We start from the raw sequence: 18,086 nt of genomic DNA, 5'->3' as shown, positions 1-18,086 counted from the left end.
GTCACTGGCTGGTTATTTATTCGCTCAAAAATTGATTTTGGATCATTTTGGATCAAATAAATTTACGGACTGCAGCTTTAGATGTATAATTACACTGTAACACTGACACAATTTTTTTTTTAATTTCGAGAGTGCTTAATTAAGTCTTTTTATGAAGTCATTTTTGGCAGTCTGTTCAGATTATGAATCAAGGAAGAAATTAAAAAACTATGGCTAATATTATTTCACATGTGCACTGCATTGTGGTATACAGTATCCATGCAGTGCATTGGGATCTGTTGTGCACAACACTTTTTGACAAATGCAGAGGCTATTTTTATTCTGTGCTCAGTATACATACAGAAATAGCATGCTTTTTGAACACAGCCTTGTTCTTTCAATGCATGTGCAAATTGCATGTGCAGTGAAAGGAAGCTGTGTTTTAGACTACTGTTCATATAACCCTTTACTGAAAGCCCTTATGTATAATACATTATAAAGGTATTCATAATATATATATTTTTATATAAGTAATTGTAACCAAAGTTAAAATGCCTTATAATATTTGCAGATTCTGAAATTGATTGTTTTTCTTGTGTTTTAATGCATTACACACATTACATCTAAATACTATCTGTGTTCAATGAATAGATAAGTTATAATGTATTATAACTGTGCTTAACAATTATTCATGAGACCATACAATGCATTATACAGTGCATTACAAGGCATTATTGCTGCATTAAAAATACTTTTATAATGCATTATGTATAAAGGCTTTCAGTAACGTGTTACCAATATTTCAAATAAACGCTGTTCTTTTGAATTCTGAAAAAAATGTATAATTTCCACAAAAATATTAAGCAATTTTCAACATTGATAATATCAGCATATTAGAATGATTTTTGAAGGATCGTGTGACACTGAAGACTGGAGCATTGGTGCTAAAAATTCAGATTTGATCACAGGAGTAAATTATGTTTTAAAATATATTAACAGAAAAGGTATTTTAAATGGTAATATTTCACAATATCACTGTTTTTACAGTACTTTCGATCAAATAAATGCAGCCAAAAATTGTACTAACCCCAGATCTATGAATGGGAGTGTACATATTGATTATCTGTAAAATTACAAATTGATTTTCTGTAATTATAATGGTAGAAGTAGTAGTTTTTACTTGCACCTTTATTTTAAATTTCTGACTGTGTGTTCTGTTAATTATGATAAAACTGAAATATTGCAAATATTGAAACTGAGCCCATGTTCCCACACAACGCTCTAATAATCTAGTTCTTCAGGTACTGTGGATCTGCATACATTGTGACTGCCTCTTAAGTTGTGATGGACCCAGGGTGATACAATCATGCTCCATTGGTAATCAACTTAATTAACGTTGACCCAATGTCTTTGAACGTCTCAGTGCTACAGGTCTGAGGCCAAATATAATTTCTACCCTAGACAAAGTGCTTTGCTCGGGGTCCTCAAGTGCAATTTGGGAAATTAGCACTGACCAGCAGTGAAGGATACTCAGCTACGCTAAACTTCTCTCTCAGACTCAACTCATTACAGACTTGTGGGGTGGACTTGGGGGACACCATCCGCTCGACTGATGAAAAATCTAATTGCCTCCACCAAGTGAGCCATTGGCGCTTGCTTGAGAATTAAAATGTAGTAATTATAAAACATACCACTGGGCTGCGAAGCACTAGCCAAAGAAGAATTAGTCATGCAGGGGCAGTAATAAAATATCTCTGGGCAACGAGTCTGCGGCCACAGGTACTAATTTACATAATTTACATGGTGGGCTATTATTGTTATTGTTTTGACATGAGGGCAGTTTTTGTGTCGTGAGTCAGAGCGCTACGCATGTCCCCAACCCTCTCTGCTCCAGCAAGGTCAGTGCCGTCGCACGCTCTCACCCTCTGTCTCTGGGCCGTCACTGTGGAAACCACCACGGTGTTACATATAGCCAAAGCCAGAAAAAAGTCCAGGTAGGGCCCACTCTGGATGCTCGCCATCTGACGGTCCACCTCCAGCATCAGCTTCCTGTCTGGAACCACCACTGTTTCCTGTTTGAGGATATACGGACGGTTAGGCGCATACCCGATTACATCATGCACAGCCAGACCATGTGGTATGTTTCCATAGACGGAAAATGACACGATCATACAACGACAAAAGACGCAACGTCATACGAAGAGGCAGCGGGACGCGAGACAATCTGTACAGTATCAGTAGCCCATGTTTAATGCACCCCAGCAGCCCCATATGTCAACAGATCGAAACATAGCGGATCAGAGCCAGCATTGCTGTGCTCATAACTGACACCAAACTGCTCGGCCATCTGCAGGGCAGACCGTGAGCATGCAGGAGAATGGAAGGAAGATGGGTCAGGGACGAGACGTCAGAAATTACACACTTCAGCTCTATTAAAATGATTTAAACCACGATTACCATCTGTCATTTCCATTAATTGATCATTTAATGGGTATCTGTGTGTACAGAACCAAACTGAAGAACTAGTTGTTAATGCCCATCAGGGATGTGTCTTTTTTGTATGCACAAGAAAAACGAGCCTAGACTCGTTTGTTTTTTCCAGATCTTGCAAGAAAAAACTGCAAAAAAGAACAAGCCCATAATAAGCCTAAATAAATCCAAATGCACATTGAAAAATATAAAAACATTGAACAGGTGCTCACTGCAATGTCAAGTGACGTCCAGTCCCCCCTCTCGGGACGTAATGGGTGGAGCTTGACCTAATTATGTTTATGGATAGGGTTTTTGGAGGTGTGCCTGGACCTTAAGCTTCTGTCCAGAGAGGGGGAGCTGGATGTCAGGTTCCAACCACTGGGGCTGCATTGAGCAGTCTCTCCTTCAATATCTCCATAAAATGGGTCGCTTTTTGTCACATTTATAATAAGACAAGGCAAAACTTCAAGAGCAAACTCTGTGAAGCAGCCTTCCCAAGCATAAACAAAACAAGCCTAGTGGAAAAAAATACTATGGTAGTCAATGGTTGCTCCCTCTGCTTTGTTACAAACATTCTTCTAAATATCTTCTTTTGTGTTCAGCTGAACAAATAAACTCATACAGGTTTGGAACAACTTGAGGGTGAGTAAATGATGACACAATTTTCATCTTTGGGTGAACTATCCCTTTAACATAATGACGGCAGAGTTGTGGCGGTTCCACGTGCTACTTGAAAACAAAGAAGCTGGCGAACAGCAGTCTTTCGAATCGGCTTTAGCCGCGACTCGGAGTTAAGCTTTTCTTTGAGAAAAGAACAAAGAACGGTACTGAAGTCATTCTTAAAAAAAGAAAGATGTTTTAGGAGCTTTGCAGTTTAATCTAAAGTTTAATCTATCAACTAGCTCCGCTTCACTTTCTTCGTTGCTCTGGTTGGTTGTAGCGCTATCCTATTGCGTGCAGAGGGAATTTGAAAGACAACCGTTTATCCCGCACCTCGGATTGAGCCCTGCCAACGGTGTGTTCCCAGACCCAACATCTTGATGTAGGTCTGGCTTGTCAGTTATCATCTCCATATAAACTACAAAAACACAAATTTGTAAAAAAAACAATGACGCCATGCGCATTCAGTCTATAGGCGCATAGTGTTTCTTTACAAAGTGACATCACCACCTACTGGCATGACATCGTTTTCACTGATCTGTGTAAACAGGACTGTATGTGAAAAATGCAAAGGAAAAGCTTTTTTAGCTATTTTTAGCACATCTTTGTCGTGTAAACGTACCCTAAATTGTCAAAACATGAAAGAGACGTTTCTTTCAAAACAAGTCATCCTGAATTCCCAATCTTCACCGTGAAACACAGATATCAGCATCTTCTGATCTATGATCTCACCAGAGGACTGCTGAAGGCCATGTCACTTTGGGCTCCCGCTGCCACTTTTGATCTGCGTCGATTGGCAGCTGTGACTTGAGTGTTGGCTTGATTTTTGTCTCCCGTGTGGCCATCCTGTAATTCTTCCAGAGGGAAGAGAGGAGGAAGCTTTGTCTGTTGGTAGAGGGTGACCTCCTCCTCTTCATTTGCACCACCAACAACCGCCAAGCGAGCAGCTGAGGAATGCCAACAATAAAACCTGTCTTTATTATTCCAATTTATAATTAACAGCAAACAGAACAACACATTTAACTAAAACACAAAAATAATAATACAAAATATAGCAAAATGGTCATAAAAAAATCTAAATAGAAAAGATAAATATTGTGGAGCAGTTTAAAGAGGTCATGAACTGAGAAATCAAAATTTCCTTGAGCTTTTGACATATCAGAGGTCATCATACTATAAGAATATCCTGTAGGTTTCAGAACTGAAAACTTCCTTGTTAGTCCAAAAACAGCTTTTATTGAAACAAGTCCAGAGAATGTGCCTGTCTATGACAGGTGAAAGACCGCCTCTGCAGAAGATGATCAACCCCTACTTCATCATTGCAACTTTGGCCCCGCCCAGTGGTGTGTTAGTGAGATGACGAGGAGAGAAGAACGATACAGGATTACTGGACTAAATAACATTACCTTCCAAAGAATCCTAATGCTAGGAAGGTGTTTATTTATTTTCATCAATGTGAATGTCTCAGTTGAGCATTATTTATTTTTTATTCGGTACATTTCACTGTGGATTCTTTGGTAAATCAGTCACAATTTTGGCGCAAACAGACTTTTACGATATAAACTCGACAGTAATGACACAACATGTAAGTAACTGTGTTTATTTTAATGCCTGATCTGTGACCAGTGATTTCTGATATGATTCATGTACAGTCAGATGTTCTTTGTCTGTGTCAGTAAATCAAACCAGTGACTAAACGGTCAACTTCACATTGTTCGTCTTGATGAAATGAAATCTGATGAAAATAATCTGTTATTTAAACTGTGATTAAATGATATATAGAAAGTGATAAAAGAACGCTCCCTTTACAATCGCTTGAGTTGTCAGTCAAACAGCGCAAGTTTATCGGTCACTGAGTTCTGGACTCTCGCCAAAACTCCTGTTATACGAATCTCTTCTTTACATTGTGTTTACACTGTTGGTTATGATGAAAGCATTTGTTAGAGTGCAGAAATTGAGTTACAATGACGAGATCACAGCATTCATGCGCTCAACATGTCTGTGATCGGCTACAATGTCATCACTGCAACCTTTCACGATCTAAATATAATGATATAATCAACACTTTTCACGATTAACCTTGAGAGCTGTAATAGTAAAAAAAAAAAGTTTTTGGGAGTTTCATATGTAATACTAGCTATTTAAAATCCAAAGATGTCAGCCAATCACAGCAGTGGGCGTTTACACTGAAGTCTCACAGCAGCCAATCAAAGCAGTGGCCGTTTACACTGAAGTCTCACAGCAGCCAATCACAGCAGTGGGTGTTTACAGTGAAGTCTCACAGCAGCCAATCACAGCAGTGGGCGTTTACACTGAAGTCTCACAGCAGCCAATCACAGCAGTGGGCGTTTACACTGAAGTCTCACGGCAGACATGCCTCTTAAATCAGAGCATTCAGATTCAGGGTAGAAAAATGGCTTTTATTTCTAAATAATAATTTTTGATGTAAAAATCATACTAACATTATAAGTGCACCACAGGGAACATTATAAAACAATGCAGTTCACGACCCCTTTAAAATATATAAAAACGTATAAAATATATAAAAAAGAAGGAAGCTAGCAGAAGCACAGAGATAAACTCTCCAAACGCACCATTCTCTTCGTGACAGTATTCAATCCCCATGATTGTGCAGCGCCTGAATACCATCTTGTTTTCTGTAAGCGTCCCTGTCTTATCTGAGAAGACATATTGGATCTGTCCCAAGTCTTCTGTGATGTTCAGAGCACGGCACTGGACCCGACTGTCCAGCTCCTCATCGTAAAGCTCCACGTCCTGAGTGATGAAGTAGATCTGCCCCATCTTCACCAGCTCAATGGACACGTACAATGACACAGGAATCATCACCTAGAGAGAAAGTCCTGGAAAAATTAGTGTTAAGACCCACAATCTCAATCTTTGCCAATTTTCATGAATAAGGTACAATATAAAGCTTAATAAAAACAAATTATTAGCTGAAAGAAAATGCTTAACCTTCAGCAAACACTGGCCTTAATGTCAAACTCAAGGACGTCTAAATACAGTTTAAAATCATAAACCGTGTTGGGTAAGTTACTCTAAAACTAGAGCTACTAATTACAGTACATCTTCAACAGTGTAATTAGATTGCTGTACTAATTACTCTCACTAAAAAGTAATGCATTGCTTATTACTAATTACTTTCTAAATAGCATATCAACCTCGACCAGTTGAACAATCATAATAAAGCATAGACACTATTAATCCTTTCAAATAAACAATATAAAATTGCAGAAATTATTCTTGAACTGAACAAAGTATTTAAAAGGAGACGGTTACCTTAAAAACAAACATACATTTTAACATTAGATGTTACAGTTTTATGTTAAATCCATTATTGTTTTTTATAGAGTTGTTCTATAGTCTATACTTTATACAGTATTTAATGCAATTACACCAGAAGTAACTAATAATTTAACTTTTATACTTAATAACTTAATTTTAAGTAACTACATTACATAAAAATTAAGAGTAATCCCATACTTTACTTTTTCAAGAAAAAAATTAAATTAAATTAGAGTAATTAGATTTCTTAGTAATTAATTACACCCAACACTGATCATAAATGTAAATATAAATTGTATTTAAAACATGGCTGCAATAAACAGCAAATAAATATCAAAATTTATTTAAATAGATAAATACAATGAAAAATTCATTATTAAGAGGGTTGCAACCTGGCCTAAATTAAGCTGTCACTTAGTAGGGAGCAGCTAGTTTGGGACTGATCAACCTATATTTTCATAAATTAAAGGTGGGGTAAGTGGTATTTCAAAACTGCTTTAGAAAAGTGTCTCAGCCGAGGACCAAAACAAACTTATAGCCAATCAGCAGTAAGGGGCGTGTCTACAAATGACTGGGAAAAGAGAGCGCTCAGTGCACGTCATTATTCAAAAGACACGACACAGGACGGACATTAACTGAGTCACACTTACTTATGATCAGGCAAGAAGTACCACCCGTGTAAATATCGGATCAGCTTTCCACTGCTGGAGAGAACTCAAGGAGCAAAGGCCGAGGTTGCTTTATTTCTTCTCGATAGGCGAGTAACATTGATTTTGTTTTGTTTCACAGAACTAATATATGCTGGCTTTCGCTTGAATATGCTCATGTGTCATGTTTGCTTGCTTGTCCATTTGCGATCGTATTGTCGTTCACTTTAGTGATGATAAAGACCCATTCATTTCCACACTGTATAATCCTGGAGTGTCTGAACCTCCTCACTGTCTGTTTCAAGCGTCAGCTCCCAGAGTGTGTACGAAAAGTAAGATAATATGCTCCTAATATATTTTGTTTCCTTTGGTTCCTCTTTTCGTGATCGATATGACCCTCTAATCTCGTCATAATTGTAATATGTTCGTTAGTTGGACTGTCGTGCTCGTGTTGTCGAGTTGTTCAGGAGAACTGTTTGTGTTTTTGGGATGTAAGGGATGACTTTTTTCACTGAACAGTCGTTGCCTGGGTTACGTATGTGTGGGACGGAGCTATCAAAATAGGGGTGTGTTTGTTTTGGAGATTTGAAATAAACATCGGTTACCAGAAAGCACTTACACCACCTTTAAAATTAGAATTTTTTTATATATTTTTTTATTATAGTAACGTGAGCACCACTACAACAAATTAAACAAATTCACAATGGAAAAAATGAAATTATTTATTTACTTGTGTTTCCACCATGCTACAGAAATTGTCCATATTATGTTTCTTGGGTGTCAAAATGTTAAGAAACGTTAAATGTTTGTGATGGAGAAAAACATGCGGTAAGATGGATTTGCACAAAATATGGGACAGTGTTTTGGGAATTAAAATGAGTTGATCATTAAAAATTATGCTTTACTGCAACGAATTGAACATCAAAGTCAAAATCATCTTTCTTTATGGAACCATCAATGCCAATAAAGAACCTTTTATGGTAAATTTATGTCAGTGTACCCTATTAGTGGAAAGTGGCCATTACTTTTTTTACAAAACGCAGTGTAAGTGACAGATTGTGTACCTGTAGTAAGATTATCATTGTGAAGAACATGTAAAATCCCGCTAGCACTGAAGGGGTATGGTTGCCATCACGGTCAGGGACGACGTATGAGGGCATGGTGGTAAAAGTTTCCAACCAGATAGAATGGCCTGAGAGACAGAGACATACACATTCATTAATGTCATTGCTTCTGACAGTACTGTATTTCACAGATATTCCAATAAAGCGTCATTGAACTTGAACCACAGAGAAATGAGCGAGAATAATCATTGCTTTCAAAAGAGGCCGGTGTATGAGTGAGCTATTCTGGGTATCCGTAGTGTCCTTCTTTGGCTCATGCCTTACAGAAGGAAAAGAGAGAGTGAGGGTTGTGTTTGAGGTCGTAACAGCACTTTATTCTTTATCTCTGTGGACTGTTGTGAGATCAGCCGCATGCTGAAGCGGCTCAGAAGAACAGACACGGCCTCATTTTTCGAGTTCAGAATCAAAGTGTCATTTTGGAGCTTGTATGTTGAAGTAATGTGTTCTCTGCAGGGTGTAGTGCGTTGTGAATTATCGAGGGGGATGTTCCCCGTACTGTACCCAGGGCTCCGATGAGACACATGAAAAATAGAAGAACCACACAGAAGAGAACATCCGTATTCATCTTCCTCTCAATCTTGCTGCGTTTGTACCTGGGCCCGCTGTTGTTTAACATGGATTTGGTCTCTTGTCCTGTAATGAATAAATCACATTTGAAAAACAAGGACATTTGTAAAATAGCAACACCCATTTACAAGCCATGCCATGTGTATAATTTATCAAGACACAAATAGTGGGCTACAGAAAATGCCATTTTTAAGTCACAAGTACAGCGAACTATAATGCCTCATTATAATAAACTAAGCTGTTGCACGCGTTTGCATTATAGACGGCTTCATTGATTATAATGGGAGAGTGTTCTAGTTTGCTGCGTCACTGCCAGCGTAAATGGGATGTTAAAGACTTAAAAAAAGAGTCTGGCTGTATAGCATGGGCTTATTGCACTATTAGATGTTAGAGTCACAGTATATTAGGCTTTATCGCTACAAATGAGGATGGATGATGATGAATGGAAATGTGATTTATAAAAACAAAACAGCTTACACATGAGATATGGGAAAACTAAAGAAAAGTTTGGGCTTGGTAATATTTTTTGAAAAAAGTTTTTGAAAGAAGTCTCTTATTCTCACCAAAGCTGCATTTATTTCAACAAAAATGCAGTAAAAACAGTAATATTATTATTATAATTTAAAAGAACTGTTTTCTATGCTAATATATTTTAAAATGTCATTTATTCCTGTGTTCAAAGCATCATTACTCCAGTCTTCATTGTCACATGATCCTTCAGAAATCATTCTAATATGCTGATCTGATGTTCAAGAAACATTTATATATTTATTTTTATTTTATAATTTATAATAATTATTATTGTTGAAAACAGCAGTGCTGCTTAATATTTTTGTGGGAAACCATGATACATTTTTCAGGATTATTTGTTGAATAGAAAGGGAAAAAAAGCATTTATTAGAAATAAAAGTTTTTTGTAACATTATAAGTAGGGATAACCCACGACTAGCTGTGTATTTAACGATTTTAATGATACAATATATTAATGCACAGCTAGCTGTGGACGATCCCGCTTATCCCATGGTCATTTGCCAGCATTGACAACTTAAAGCTGTTATTGATGTTTGACCGGAAGGGGAAAATTGAGTTACGGCTCAACGCTGAGATAAAGTAGTGTGCAAGATTACATTTATTTGAATGAATGAATAATAGCATTTATTTGAATTAATTATCGAAAGAGAGAGAGATTCGTACCTGAGTATGTTCAGCGTCTCTCTATTAACAATGTTTAATTACTTAAAAATAGCAATGTAACCCCCTCGTTGCTGAGAAATATAATGTAGCGATTTAGTAGTGAAGCTATTTTATGACTAAAAGTCACAGGGCAGCACTAGTTTCTGTGCTCCTCCTGAATGTGTCTGTGTGTGCTTCAATGGAAACAGCGCATTAATATAGAACAGTGATTAAACTGACTTGGAACTTCCTGTGCGGCTGGGCTGTTGAATGCTTGAATCTGATTGGCTGATGAACGTTCCTAAGGTGTGCAATTATTGTCAGGGAAACGCACGGCTAAAGTAGTTCCAGGCAGGTCTTGACCGCATTACAGTTCCATATCACTTTGCCAAATTATTTCAGTTATTTCAAAGGTTCTGGGCACAGTCCCGGTTTTTGGTGTTCTGTTCCCGGAAATGTCCCCGTTTTACAGCTTGTTCAAAACAACCCGCAGATATATTGCAAGAAAAACACCCAACCAACATACAGCAGCTGCTTGTTATAGGAGCAATCGTGTAGTGATTATTTCCACCAGCAGATGGCGCTGTGAGATACGCTGACTCTACTTGGTCGCGTACACGCCGCTACTACTTCGTGAAGAACGTAAACGAGAGCAGAGCGCCATTATCGTCAAATATCAAAAGAAACATCGTTATCGCTTTAAAGGTAGTAACATACTAACTATTCATGTTAAATTTAAGTAATACATTTTGTATGTGCTTTATAACAGAGCCTCAACGGTGTGCGAGATTGTTTTGTCCCCAAAAGTTCCGCAGTCACAAAGCAGTGATTACCATCTTAACTATAAATAACCTAAACAATTACACTTGCAACAAATACATGTGCAGAATACACATACGTTCTGCTTAAAATAAGCCTAAAATGCAAAACAACAAGACCAATTAAGGATAGTAAGAGTTATTTTCAAGCACAAACGTAACGAAACATTTGAAGTAAAAATAAGTAATTTATATAACCTAGTATACTTGTGAAAATATAAATATTAAATACAATTATAAAATGTTAAAATGTGTTAAATAGTATTATTTATCATATTTATGTTGTTTTATTTTTGTAATGTGTTTATAGTCATAGTTTTCATTGTTTTTGTGTTGTTTTTGCGGGTGCGTTGAATTGTATTAAATCCAGACCAAAAATCCTTATTATCAAACTAAATCATAATAATCACTAATGTTAATAATAATATAGGGAGCCCACAACTACAACAACAACACAAAAACTATTGTCCCTGTTTTTTTAATTAAAAGATAATAACAAATGAGTGATATTTTGACCACTCAAATAGGAAATGTCCCCGGTTTCCATTTCAGAAATCTGGTCACCTTACTATACTAGCTTTTTGGAATTAGCAACGGAGGCTTGGGTTTAGATGCGTAAGAAATTAGTCCTGCACACAAAAGCGTTTTAAGGACAAAACCTGACAAATGTCTTGAAATAAATCATCTGAACAATGTTTTGAGGTTTGGTAACCGTAGTATAAGCAGAATAATTGACTGAATTACTGAAAAATAATGCTATCAGCTTCATGTCGTGGCATTATTTTTATGAAAATTTAACGGCCAGTCATCAGTTATTCCTTACTTATTGCACACATTCCAGCCAATCAGAATCAATTATTCAGACAGACCATGGTATAAATATCTTTAATGTCACTTTTGATCAATTTAATGCATCCTTACTATAAAATCTTTGAACTGTAGTATGCATTCTACATTGAAGTTTTACAAACAAATGTACAATAGTAATGCCAAGGTTTTTGGGATTATTAATGCCATGGTAATCATTAAGCACCATGACTAATATCAAAGTATCTTGGTATGGTACATCCGCAGCCCTTTTTTTAAAGGGATTTTACTGTTACTATGATTCATTACTTTATTAAAAACAATAAATATGTTCTAATGTGCATCTCCACTTAATAATTGTGTATGGAAGTAGGCTGTATTAGTGTATTTTAATGTATCCCATGTGAACACACAGTACTATGGAGGGTAGTGTGATGATGAAATGTACCTGCGTACACCACTATTCCAGCTGCGTCATCAGTATTTTTCACTGTGCACCCGCGCAGCAGAAGACTATCGATGCCGAAGCCTGTTCTCCTCTTATCAGGCCTTTCCCTGTGACATCAAACACAGCATCTTCCTTAGTCACCCAGACTAATTACCTCAGCGCGTGCCACGTGAGTAACGGGCCCGACTTTGAATGGAAGAGGAGGATAAGAGCTTTATAATGCTTGGGAACATCAGAATCATCTCTCAGCATGATAACCCAGTTAATATGGCTGCAACGGGACCAAAAAAAGGGCCAAAATCTGTTTGTCAGCCTACCTTATATCATGCTGTGTGGGAAAACTTTGCAGCAGTAATTTAACCGTCTGATGGTGGTGTAGGTAGATGTTACATCCATGACCTTTCAACCTTACCCTTTATTGTACATGAATGTTCTCTTTATATGTCGTATTTATAATTTATAACAATATGAATTCAACATGGCAGATGACATGGCAATTGCTGATGCAACAACTTCTGAAATATATTGCAGTGGTCTTTGGAAGCCCATTTCATGCTTTGGTAAATCACAATAATGGCATACTAAGTCATAATTATGAGAGAAAAAAATCTGAATTATGACTAAATTTAAATTATGAGATAAAATCAAAATGTTTACATACTTAAGTATGTGTCATAATTTCAATTTTTGATTAAATCTCATAATTAATAATACTTAGTATGTCATAATTTTGACGTTATCTCATAATTAAAAAAAAAAATAATCTCATAATTAGGCCATATAATAATGACATAATTCTCACTTTTTATGTCATAATTCTCACATAAAAAGTCTAAATTATAAAATAAAGTTGAAATTATGACATACTAAGTAATAATTATAAGATTTAAAAAAAATGAAATTATGGCTAAGACCAATCATATTTATGTCATTATAAAGTCAAGATTATGATAAAAAGCCAAAATGATGATTTAAAATTATGACAACTTTTCATCTCATAATTATGACAGCATGACATGATTTGACTTTTTATGTCATAATTATGATTTACAAAAGTATTTTTTTCTTAATTTGCGATTAAAATTGATTAATCGCGATTAATCTCATCCAAAATAAAAGTTTGTGTTTACATAATATATGTGTATACTGTGTAAAATTATGTGTATATAAATACACACACATGTATGGATAGCCTACCATAGACTGTAAAAAAAAATACTTGTATATACTTATATAAGTCCCTGTTAAGTCGAAATTAAATATGTGTTGTGAGTTTGTGGCACCACAGAAAAATGTGTTATAAACCACCCAGCCAAATTTGAATGCTAAAAAGTAAATAAAATAGCTAATTAAAATCTTGTAAAAATAAGCAAAATGCTCTCAAATGCTGGGGGGCGTGTCCGCTGTCGGGACGGGAGGGTGAAGGACGGGGCGGGAGATAGTCGGCCCCATTCTGCAGCGGATTATCAGTGAATCCCAGTTGTCTCCGAAGAAAGTTTGTAAAATGATCCGGTGTAAAGTCACTGCAGAGGCAGGTGTTGGTGGTGATCCTCAGCTCTCCATCAAGGTAACTGTTCACGAAATGAATCCACCTCTTCTTGATATAATCATTGTTTTGTAGGCTGTAGTAACTGACGGTACTGACATTAATTCGACATCGAGCGGGCGAACTAATGCGAATGTGTTCTAGTTGATAGAGTTAGGGGAGGAGCCAGGCTCAGTGGTTCGGCTGGCTCCAGTGTGTCATCGAGCCGCGTTTTTTGCCCCGCCCAAAAAATCCTGAACATGATGGTGAAAAATTGTTCTACAGGGAAAAGATAAGTCAATTAGAAGCACTCACTTCCTGATGGCTGAGCGTACTGCGCAGCCTCAGACTGAGCTTGAGGACGTAGATGTGACGTGAGCAACCAGTCTGACAGTTGTATGTCTTCTAGTAGTTGTGCAAAGTGAAATCTGAATCACGTTGTTGAAATATTTTGTCCCGTTGCTTTTGGCTCTCTATGGGCTTCTCCACATGCTTCTCCCTTGACTTTATCGGACTTTATGCCTCCACGTCCCCCCGATTGCCTCATAGACAGCAAAAGATTGCCTGCGAGCTTCTCCTCCTGTCTATGCGGTAATGTCTCTACTGTGCGACAGAGTCGCGTGGTTATGACGCAAACGTTAGCCTATTTTTTACAAAAACGGCTTCTACGGGGCGATAGTGTAAGATACAAGGTAATGGAGCCTTTTATACATTGTCGTGTTTCTTTAGAAATAAACAATGGTCAAATGGAGTCTTTAAACGCCTCAGATGAAAAGTTATTCGCTGTCAAAGTGACGCCAAAATGAATGGGAGTCAATGAGATGCTAACAGCGCAGGTGATGGCTTGGTTAGCAATGGCTGCCCCGATGGAAGGTACGCTTTCCGGGTGCTGGATTACCCCCTTGATTTTAACTCAGGACCTGGGACGTGTGAGGGAGTCACCTGTCAATGGCGTCATATCCGCGTTTCCCTCGGTTTTCGCTTTTACTGTTTCGCAACAGAGAAGCCGTTCTTGCATGTGCTTTATTAGACAGGTGAGCAAATGTACATAAAATGAATCAATGTTATGTAGCTCAACACGATGAAATAGAATATCATCAGTATGATGTTGTAATGTTGATGTAACTTATACTGCAAGTCTCATACAAACTCATAGCCAACAAACCAACACACAGAATAACATTATAACTTTCGACACACTCAAATGCAGTTTAGATAGTGTAGATCAAATCAAACAGCATTGCGTTTCCTCACAATTTTAACTGGTCAAATAAACTGACCTGTATGCGTAGTAATTCAGCACTTGCTGGTATTCGGTAGAATTAAATCGTCATTTCTTTATATCCCCCGGGACTCGCGAGTGGCGCTTATATCTGTCTATTATTAGTAATCGCGCCCTGCTTCATACCACAGTCATGTTAATACATGCAATACATGTCTAGCATTTATACTCTCAGAATTGCCTTTACAGGGACTTTATATTTATATATAAGATAAGTTATATAAATATATATACAATATATATATTCAAATATTTGGCGTGTGTATTTATATATACATGATAATTATTCACAGTACACACACATATATTATATATATTATTTTGGATGCGATTAATCAATTGCCCAGCACTATTTTCATATGTGGCAGAAATGGGTTCAATAGTGGACAGATGTGTATTTCTCACAAGAAAACTGCTTATGGTTATGTAATTTTTGTTAAAAAGGAGACAACATGTTTTCCTTTGTGATGCATCAAAGGGTTTAAGCAGTTTCCCTGATTAGGAAATGACAAATGTGAAGGCCAGACAAATGCTGCTCATTGGTGTGAATCTGACAAAAGAGGCAGTCACGATGGAGTCGTGATGTAGTTAATCGTGCATGAAATTGAGTGAAATTGATTTCAGATACTCACACGTAACCTTTGAACAGGTTGAGGTTGTTGTTGGGGTTTTCACACACTACAGTACTGTCAAATATTTGAGGTTGGAATGGTTCCCCCTAAAACACATGAGAGAGATGCCATGCATGATTTCCTCCTTCTGTATCCTCATTTTTTAAATTACATTGGAACTGACTAACAAGGGCTGTCCAACAAGTCCTACTGGCAGTGAAACTACACGTGGCAAACTGAGCAGTCATGAACACATGGCCAAAATAAACATCAACATGTCATACCTGTACATGTTCAAAGACAGAGAGCAGTGTTTTGTGTCACTCAGACTTGTATGACAGGTATGTGGGAGTGTTTGGGAGTTGTTTGCTATCTATTACAACATCACACTATTTACTGTTCTCAGACATCTGACTGACTCATAATGAAGAGTTATGCTTTATAAACTTTGTAATCTGATGTGTATAATGAAACTTCAGAAGCTGTCTGTCAAAGACTAAAGACATATATTTAAAAACACAAATTATACAAATGAATAATTATATAAATGAATACTTTTATTCAGAAAGGATGCATTAAATTGATAGAAAGTGACAATAAAGACATTTATAATGTTACAAAATATTTCTATTTCAAATAGACACTCAGGGCCGTTTGAAGAAATTTGGCGGCCCCAAGAAAAATGGACATGGAGGCCCCCCCAATACCCAAACCCACCCCACCGGCACGCATGCAAAGCCTACAGGAACCACAGCAAAGCCATACAGTTTAAGTTCACCCACACTTTATATAAATAAAAAGGTTTACAGTGCAAATACTGTTGTTGCATATACTGTGCATAAAATTTGAAAACATTTGCAAAAAACACCACTGTATCATTAAAAAATGTTTGTAAAATAGTTACTTTGTTAAATAGTTAAAGGGTTAGTTCACCCAAAAATGAAAATTATTTCATTAATTACTTACCCTCATGTCGTTCGACACCCGTAAGACCTCCGTTCATCTTCGGAACAGAAATGAAGATATTTTAGTTGAAATCTGATGGCTCTGAAAGGCCTCCATTGGCTCAATGGCACTTTACACTCTCAAGACCCTTAAAAGGTACTAAAGACGTCGTTACAAAGTCCATCTCACTACAGTGGTTCTAAAATAACTTTATGAATCGGCGAGAATAGTTTTTGTGCGCAAAAAAACCCTAAATAACGACTTACATAGTGATGACGATTTCAAAACACGGCATCATGAAGCTTCGAAGCGTTATGAATCAGTGAGTCGAATGAGCAGTTTGAATCGCCAAATTTCAGCAGTTTGGCGGTTTGACACGCGATCCGAATCATGATTCGGCTCATTGATTCATACTATGTAAGTCGTTATTTAGGGTTTTTTTGCGCACAAAAACTATTCTCGCAGATTCATAAAGTTATTTTAGAACTACTATAGTGAGATGGACTTTGTAACGACGTCTTTAGTACCTTTTAAGGGTCTTGAGAGTGAACCGTGCATTGTGCCAATGGAGGCCTTTCAGAGCCATCAGATTTCAACTAAAATATCTTCATTTCTGTTCCGAAGATGAACGGAGGTCTTACAGGTGTCGAACGACATGAGGGTAAGTAATTAATGACAGAATTTTCATTTTTGGGTGAACTAACCCTTTAATAAACAGTACCAGTAAAACATGTGGGTTGTCCTGATACTGTACTTCAAAATGTAACAGTGTAAAAATTGCCACAGAATAAAGTAATTGTTCAAGATCCATTGGTAACTTATAAAAATAATGTCATATTAGTTTGCAAATATGACATTATTTGCACTAGACACTAGCACATTAAGATAAGCTAAGAAAAAAGCATGTTCCTCTGCCTCTTTCTGGTTAAATAATGTTTATAATAATAGTTAATATAGCATGCTATATTATTAACTATTCCAGGTTATTTATGCATAGCATAAATAATAGTTAGTATAGCATGCTAAGCCACTTTCATCAAAACCTATTACAAAGCTATAGCAATGTCATGTCATTAAATACGATAAACAGTGATTCTGGAACAGATCTGCGTCTTCCTTATCCCGTTAAAAATTTTTTTACAGTATGTAACCATATTCCGTCTGTTCGGGAAAAAAAGTTGCACTAACTGTTCGTTACAAGCAGCATTTGCCGTCAGGCAGGTAACGATAGCTAACATAAACATATTTTTGCTAGCCTAATGTTACCTGCTGCAAACTTACACCATTTTTGTACAAGACAAGTAGAGCTTTTTTATCCAGTGTAATTTATCACTTACCACTATCTTGTTTTTTCTTATCCTCCTCTTCCTTTCTCTTTTTTCTTTTCTGGCTTCCTGAAGCATAAAATTCCGCTTCATGATAACTGCCGAGGAGGTTTTGTATTTTGCCGGCAGCAGAGATCGCGTAGTTGGCTGGCTGCTGTCAGCGACTACTGAGAGGGGCCCCCTTAAAGGGTTAGTTCACCCAAAAATGACAATTCTGTCATTAATTACTCACCCTTATGTCGTTCGACACCCGTAAGACCTCCGTTCATATTCGGAACACAAATGAAGATATTTTTGTTGAAAGCTGATGGCTGAGAAAGGCCTCAGATAGGCCTCCATTGGCATTCAGTACACTTATACTCCCAAGACCGATAAAAGGCACTTAAAATGTCATTACAAA

The sequence above is a fragment of the Gobio gobio genome, assembly GCF_949357685.1.
Source record: "Gobio gobio genome assembly, chromosome: 16".
Taxonomy (NCBI): Eukaryota; Metazoa; Chordata; class Actinopteri; order Cypriniformes; family Gobionidae; genus Gobio; species Gobio gobio.
Note: the sequence above shows the minus strand (reverse complement) of the source record.